This window comes from Camelina sativa, chromosome 12 (assembly GCF_000633955.1).
Source record: "Camelina sativa cultivar DH55 chromosome 12, Cs, whole genome shotgun sequence".
In the NCBI taxonomy this organism is placed as follows: domain Eukaryota; kingdom Viridiplantae; phylum Streptophyta; class Magnoliopsida; order Brassicales; family Brassicaceae; genus Camelina; species Camelina sativa.
The window spans coordinates 28629411-28638240 of record NC_025696.1 but is presented as its reverse complement, the minus strand read 5'-3'; positions in this window follow the sequence as shown (position 1 = coordinate 28638240).

Here is an 8830-nt window from a genome sequence, read left to right as displayed (position 1 = left end):
AAATCAAGATTAAACAAGTGAACCTTAGGCAAGGTAATTGACTTGGGAGATAGCTAACCAATCCTAGATGTCTAAGCAACAATCAAGAACAATCCTATGGCTAAGAACACTTATGCAAATCAATTCATTTCCATGATAGAGATTCCTATGCTAATCAAGTGATAATCAACTATTTCCAAAGGCAATCACAAGGCAAGCATGCATTAAGAACAAGTCTAAATACCACTAAGCACCCTAATCATCAATTTCCATTGGCTAGGAATACAAAGCTCTTGATTAATTTGGTTCGGGAATTTCATCAAACATCTTATGGGCATGAAAATCCTAATGTCTAGATTCAAGCATGATCAAGGCTATCTAGCATTATTAACACTAATCAATATAGGAAACACATAAATAAATCCTTAGACATCAAAGATCAATCATCTATCTCCTTAATCTACCTAGCCCAAAGTTCTAAGGATCTACTCACTCATCATCATGATCACACAAAGGAAAGAGTTTGATCTTTATGAAAGCATAATAAGAGATTATAGATTAAGAGATTTAAAGGAGAAATTGCTATTAAAAACTTAGAAGTACTCAATCATTCGACAAACCAAGAGTAGATAAGCTTAAGAACCCTAAGTGGCTGCTAAACAAAATATAAGATAAAGGATAAAAGGGAGCCGGGTCAATCCAGTTCAAACTGGTTTAAACCCGGATCAAAACTAAAACAAGTGAGGAGCCTAGCGGCTCCACGCGGGCAGGGTTTGGCCGATGGCTTCGTGCGGGCAAGGTTTGGCCAATGGCTTCACACGGGCAAGGTTTGGCCGATGGGGGGTGGCCGATGGGAGGTGGCCGATGGCTTCACGCGGGCATGGTTTGGCCGCGGGAGGTGGCCGCTGGCTTCACGTTGAAAAGGTTTGGCCGCAGGAGGTGGCCGTTGATGGTGGCGATCAAGTGCGTCTCCTGTTCCATCAGCTTTTGTTTGGCTGCTGGTCTTGACCGCTTGCTTCACGCGGGCAAGGTTTGGCTGATGGGAGGTGGCCGATGGCTTCACGCGGGCATGGTTTGGCCGCGGGAGGTGGCCGCTGATGGTGGTGATCAAGTGCATCTCTTTCGGCTTTTGTTTTGCTGCTGGTCTTGACCGCTTGCTTCACGCGGGCAAGGTTTGGCTGATGGGAGGTGGTCGATGGCTTCACGCATGCATGGTTTGGCCGTGAGAGGTGGCCGCTGGCTTCACGCGGAAAAGGTTTGGCTGCGGGAGGTGGCCGCTGATGGTGGCGATCAAGTGCGTCTCCTGTTCCATTGGCTTGTGTTTGGCTGCTGGTCTTGACCGTTTGCTTCACTTGGCCACTGTTTGGCTGATGGTCTTGGCCTCTGATGGTGGTGATCAAGTGCCTCTTCTCCACTTTACTCTTCTTTGATTCTTTGCATCAAAACAAGTCCAAATGTTCCAAATGTGATGATATTACTCTAAGAACCTGAGAGGTAGCACACTAGATGCATATACTCCTAAAACAACCTAGAATGACAAGATTATGCAACAAAACTAACCAAAAACAAGGCTTAAAACCCAACAAAAAACAAGATATCACATATCTAAAATTCCTTCTTTATTTTTTTATTTACAGGTGAGGAGAGACGATATCTTAACTCTGATAGTATTGAAACATCAGATAAAAGTGCTCATGATAATATGATCTACACTCAGGATTTCCTAAACAGTATACAAGTTTCTGGATTGTCAAGCCATGCTTTAACGTTGAAAATAGGAGCACCTGTCATGTTGCTAAGGAATATAGACCCTAAGGGAGGTTTGCGTAACGGTACGAGGTTAATTATTACTCAGATGGCCAATCATGTAATCGAAGCAAGAATCGTGACAGGAAAAAAGGTTGGTGATAAAGTACTTATCTCTAGGATGTATGTTAGTCCACCTGATGCAAAGTTTCCCTTTCGTATGAGGTGACAAAAGTTTTCTGTTACCGTGGAGTTTGCAATTACTATAAACAAAAGTCAAGGTCAGACGCTAGAACATGTTGGATTATTTCTACCGAAACCAATTTTCACACATGGACAGCCTTATGTTGCCTTCTCTCGAGTCACAACCAGAAAATGCTTAAAGGTATTAATTACAGATAAAGATGGAAAATGCCATAATAAAACACTTAATATTGTTTTCAAAGAGGTATTTGAGACTGTATAATTATGGTTTGTAGTTGGATAATTGTTTTGGATATTTAGACTTGAATTATATTTCTTCTCTTAAATAAAGTGATTTTTAATATCTTTAACACTACCTCTATTTAATAGTCAGATATAGACTTTCACATTGGAAAAAACTATTTTCTAATTTTGACTTATTCTATATCATGAAATAAAAGATAAATACATTGTAGATGGTCTAAGAACATATTATTAAAAAAATTCACATGATTATATTTTATTTGGTTTCAACAATGTTGTTTCAAAACATATAATTGTTAGCTGTGTCATAAAATGTATATATAATTTTACATTATATCTATTAACTATAAACTTTACCTATAATCTGTAATTATATATATAATAATAAATATTAAAAATATTTAATAGTCAAACAAAAGGTGAGACACTAAAACGATTAAGAGGCAACGTTTAATCGTGACTGTTTGTATTCTTACAAATCTGGAATCCCCTTTTCGTTTTCGATAACAGAGAAGAAACAGGAAAAACCCTAATTGGAGAAAATCATGAGATTCGATTAGCGCCAAGGTCAAGGTCTAATTGATCTTCTTCCCGGAAGAACTAATTGGCGTATACACGCCAAGGTCTTACATTCTTGGAGTATCAGCGAGTTCTTTACAAAAAGAGTACTGCTTCTTGTGGATGTTGAGGTTAGTATCATTAATTGAACATCATTCTTACTTAAAGTTCAATTTTTAACAATTCTTATATATACGACTTCCTACACTATTGTTATTAAACTGTGAAGAGTAACACAATCAAAACTACTTTTTTACCAAATACACTCGCTAAACTCCGGAAATATATCGACGATGTTGAATGGTATGATATTAGAAATTTCAAAGTAATCAATCCAACCCTGAATGAGAGGAATACTCATCATCCTTATCAAATTAAATTCACGGACGATACCACTATGACGCTGGTCCAACAATTGAGTCTAAGAAATTACTTTTGATTCGAGGATTTGGATGATATATATCATGGAAAAATAAATCATCCCATCTCTTTCTGTAAGTGTTTCGTTAATTAATTTAATATTGATATGGTACAATATGTGAGTATAGTTAATTGTAACTTTGTGTTCGGGAATCTAGAATCTTTATAGGATTTGTTATAACTTTGCGTATTGGTCCCTCCCTTAGAAAAGTATGAATTAAACTTTTACCAAATATAGATTTGCAACACTTTAGAAAGCTAAATTCTATCTTTTTCTCAAATTAGTTGTTTGTGAGTGTATAGTAGATGTGGAAGATAAAAGAAGACCTGAGAGTTTCAATAATAATGATATTCTCACGTTGTTGAATGGCAGGTAAAAGACATTTACTCTACCTTTAGGACAGTTACGTTTTAAAGTTGTCTCTGTTAAGATTTTTTATTAATTTGATAAACATGTAGGAATGAAACTGTGAAATGTTGTGTCAAAGACAACTACGCTTCTGAATTCATGTCTACATGGCAATCAAACTGGTGCCATCTCATATACAAATCCAAACCTTTGTTTTGTGTAATGCGGTTTGTGAAACTCGGAGAATATGAAGGTGTGTAACATAAAATAGTTCTGATATAATCATCATAAGGTAACCAATATATTCACTTTAAACTGCAAATGTTTATAAAACCACAGTTTAAAGGACTGAAGCATCACCAGGCTATGTAAGATTTGATTATGTAAAAATAACTTTATACACTTTATATATAATTATGTATGATGTTAAAATAATTTGTTTCATACACTTTATATATTTATAAGTCTGAGTTTGCTGGACGTTATTACATAAACCATGTGATGGAGCATCAAAGTGAGAGCTCAGGGACTCAGTCATAAAGAATGGACTCATAAATGAAGATACAGTGGCTTAATGAACTTTTTGTATATGCAAACTTTAGTATAATTTTAAATGTTTATAGTACCAAATACAATGGTCTAAATAGAAGTACATTTATGGGTTGCTTAACATATTATTTTAATGGTCTAAACGAAATTAAATATTATATTATCCCAAATTATTATATCAAGGTAATTAAAATTGACCGTAACAATTGTATTTGGCTCATTTAAAACTTTGTTACGGTCAATTTGGGCTTAAACTTTGAAAATGGACTTTAAATTTTCAATTAAACTTTAAAAATGGACTTTAAAATTTCAATTTATAATTTGCATATGTAGAGTAATACTATAAACATTTTATTAACTATTCATTTTATTATTTAAAAAGTGAACAAATAATATTTAATACAAAACTTAAAAAAAAGTAATTTATATTTGAACATACGAACTACTATAAAAATTAAAAAAAAATTAAATAGGTTTTTAAAATATAATAAAAATTTGATTCAACATTTTAAAAAATTAAATTAGTTTTTTTTTCTATTCAGTTCATGCCCGCACAAGCGTGCGGGTAACTCTCCTAGTATATATATATTGTTATAGTGTATACCAATAAATAAACTTATCACAGACTCGTAATGTATTCTTACAAATGCATTTGGTGAAAAATATTGTCGAAATTTGATTTAAAATTTATGAATATTAACATGTAATCTTATCCTGATAACATATTATTTAACATGATAAATAGATAGTTATACATTTGTGTTGGCAATCTCATATGAAACAAACGGTTCCAAACAGTGTTTGATCCTTATCGAAGATCCTAATCCTTACATATCTAGATAACTCTTAGACATTTGATCCTTATCTCTTTGTTAACACAAACAAACTAGGATTAGGACTAGTTTCCTCCTTAAGCTTTAACATCCACCTTTGCGAAGCCGATGCATCCGAAGATCCTAATATGTTCAATAGTTGGTTTCTTGTCTCGAAAACATTCATATGGAGTTTTATCTTTCAAGGCTCGAGTAGCAACTCTGTTTATAAGATATGTTGAATGTCTTATGGCTTCTTCCCAAAGATAATTTGGCATATGCATGTGTTTCAAAATACTTCTCGCCATTTCCATTAGAGTCCTATTGTGTCATTCCACAACACCGTTTTGTTGTGGTGTATAAGGGGCTGTCAAATGTCTCTGTATACCCGAGATTTCACAAAACTCATTGAATTCTAGAGACACAAACTCTCCTCCTCTATCCGTTCTGAGAATTTGTATCTTCTCTCCCACTTCTTGTTCTACCATAGTTTTAAATCTCTGAAACTTTTGAAACGCTTCCCCTTTCTCCTTTAACAGCATAGTCAACATATATCGAGAGAAGTCATCAATGATAACGAACACATATCTATTTCCTGCTGAAGTACTCGGTGCTATTGGTCCACAAAGATCACCGTGTAGAAGTTCTAGTCTCTTTGTTGCTCAAAAACTAGTTTCCTGAGGAAAATATGTCTGGTCTGCTTCCCAAGCAAGCAAGAACTGCAGATTTCCTTCTTCATCTTACACTGTGGTGCTCCTAAGACCAGTTTTTTTATCTAACATTGATTCTAAAGTTGTGTAATTCACATGTCCCATCCTCGCATGCCACTTTCTTGACTCGTTAATCTCTGTAAAATATAAACAAGCATTGTCTCGCAACTCCATCTGCACTTTGTATAACTGATTTCTTGATTTCTCTGTTTTGACAAGGAGATTTCCATCTCGATCTTTCATTGTCAAGTAGTTACCTCTTAGTCGTATATCATAGCCTGATTCTGTAGCTTGTCCGAGACTAATAATATTGCTTCTAAGATCATGAATGAAGTAAACATCAGTCATCTCTCTCGACTTGCCATTCTGATCAATAAAAGCAATTGTTCCTTTTCCCTTTATGTCGACCCGTGAATCATCTCCAAAACGTACCTTTCTAGTAACAGATAGGTCAAGTTGATCAAAATACCTTCTATCACCGGTCATGTGGTTACTCGCACCATTATCCAAGTACCAAATGTTATCCCCATCTATGCTAGTCTCAAACTTACTTGGAATGACACGCTTCTCATTCAAAAATACTACCTCATGCATCAAAAGTTCATCTGCATCCTGTGTATCTTTGTTTTCAGTCTCTTGTGTCTCTTGCAGCTTGAGTAATCGATCTGGACAATGAGAAGCAAAATGTCCAATTTGATCACACCTAAAGCAAACAGATTGTGACATATCTCTTCCACCAAAACGTCCTCTTCCTCGTCCTCTATTTCCAAATCTACCGCCACGACCTCTTCCTCTGTAACCTCCAAAGTCTCCACTGTATTCTTTGTACTGTTGGTTTTGATTCCCTTGATGATTTATGTTTGCATACATAAGCTTGCTCTGTTCCTCCTGGGATTCTTCTTCAGCACTGATTCGTTCCTCATAAGTCTTTAAGCGACCAACAACATCCTCGAAGCTTACAGTATTCAAGTCCAAAACTTGTTCTAAGGAGGCAACCATATGGATGAATTTTCTGCGAGGAAGACTGTTAAGAAATTTCTTAACAATCTTTGATTCTTCTATGTTTTTTCCTAGTGCAGCCGAATTTGATCCGTTTGCAGCAAGCTTACCAACAAAGTCATCGATTGTCTCAGAATCCTGCATCTTCAACCGTTCAAACTCAGCCATCAGAGTTTGTAGTCTTGCTTCTCTAACACGTTCTGCTCCAACGTTTCTAGCCCGGATTGCTTCCCATATTTTCTTTGCTGTACCGTGGTCTCCAACTTGCAAAGTTAAACTCTCAGGTATCGACTGAAATAGCAATGCCATGGCTATGTTGTTCTGATCCTCATTGACTTGGTCGGTTTCTGCTTCTATGGCATCCCAGACTTTATGAACTTTGAGTGCGATTTTCATCTTAATTGCCCATACAGTATAGTTGCTTGTGTTAAGCATAGGACACACGATGGAGGAAGAGCCTCCTCCTTCTTTCGGTGGTGTTGGTAGTGCAAGTGCGGACATGATTCTCTCAACGATCGAGCAAAGCTCTGTTACCAAATATAGAAAAGCTTTGTTTTAAGAACACAAGATTTATATAAAGTATATCTCTCTTTATATTAGCTTAAGAAAACTATCTCAAAAACTCAAGCTCTCAATCTCTCTTTCTCTCTTTCTCTCTCAAACTTCATTAGTTATGTCACATCCCAACACCTCCTTATATATTACTTAGCTAATCTTAATCCTAATAGGAATCCTCACATATCTAGATAACTCTTAGACATTTGATCCTTATCTCTTTGTTAACACAAACACACTAGGATTAGGACTAGTTTCCTCCTTAAGCTTTCTTCAAGCTTACTCCAACAAACATCTACCATGGCATGGGTCATACAATAGATGAGAGATGTGGTTGAGGAAAAAGGTATCAGAAAATTTTCATTGACAAAAACATGGTGTTCACATTTCACAACATCTTTGGTCGGAAGAAACAATAATATGTGTATAAGCAAATCTTCATGCAATGCGCTTATTTTGTCTTCACAAATATTGTTCCTGTCCTTCTTTCCTTGATAATATACTACTTCGAGTTATTCGGAAGTCACAGAAAACATTTTCCTGAAATAAGAAAAATACATCATGATTTAAAATTAAAAGCAAGAGACCATAACATTCAACAAAATTGCCCATCATCATTATTCACTTTGATAGAAGGGAGAATCATATAATAAATTAAATATTAAAAATATTAATTGAATACCATTCTTAAAATGACATAATGATTTGTTTAAATTCATTTCTATTAGTTATTTTAATCTTTTTTAGCATAACTCAAACATATTTATATTTCTAAAATCAATTTTTACTTCATAAAAATTGAATATAAATATTATTGTTCAGCCAATCAGTAATAAAATTATCAATCCTCTCAAATTTAGATATAACTAAACAGAAAATTATCACATATTTTATTTATTTGAATCAAAATTCAGTTATATATTCATATAACAAAGAATACATCTATTCATAAAGGCAGTATTGTAAATGTATATATAATACAAACAACTATCGTTTTATAGATGAAACATATTTTTATATAAAACAATCTATAGTCAAAAAACATTTTGGCAATTATAGTAGATTATATATACATGGTTAATCCAATATTGAATGTACTTATTACTTATTTTTCTCCTCGTAAGTTGTTGGGTTGATTATCCCGAGTCACACATAAATAAATAATATAATAAAGATTAGAGGGGAACAATAATAGTTAGAACTTATAACAATAATATTTAGATGTATGGTGTAGTATCACAATGTGCGCGTCTAAGGAAGATGGTTGGCCAAGGACGGCCGGGTTCATTGCTCTCACACGCTCCTCTCTTTTTTTGGCAGTCAGAATCCAAAACCTTTTCAAACTTTTATAACATTTCATATTCAGTATCTTTTGTTGTTAAGATTTTAATTTGAGTTAATTATGACTAGAACTAAATATACAAATTCCCTTAACCTATATGAAGTTGTAGATAAGTCTTTGTCGTCAAGATAGTTTATTGGACAATCATCTCAACCGTCAATCTTTCTGTTGATTACCAGTTTTCCATCTCCCAATAAACTGAATATTCCCAACTGTAGAAAATATAATAGAACGAACTGTGATATTTTATTTTTATTTTTACCTTGATATTTCATAATCAGATATTTTTAAAAAAAAATAGAAATCCATATTGTTTTCTATAATACAAATAGTTTTCTAATCAAAAAGCATGGAGTAGACAAAT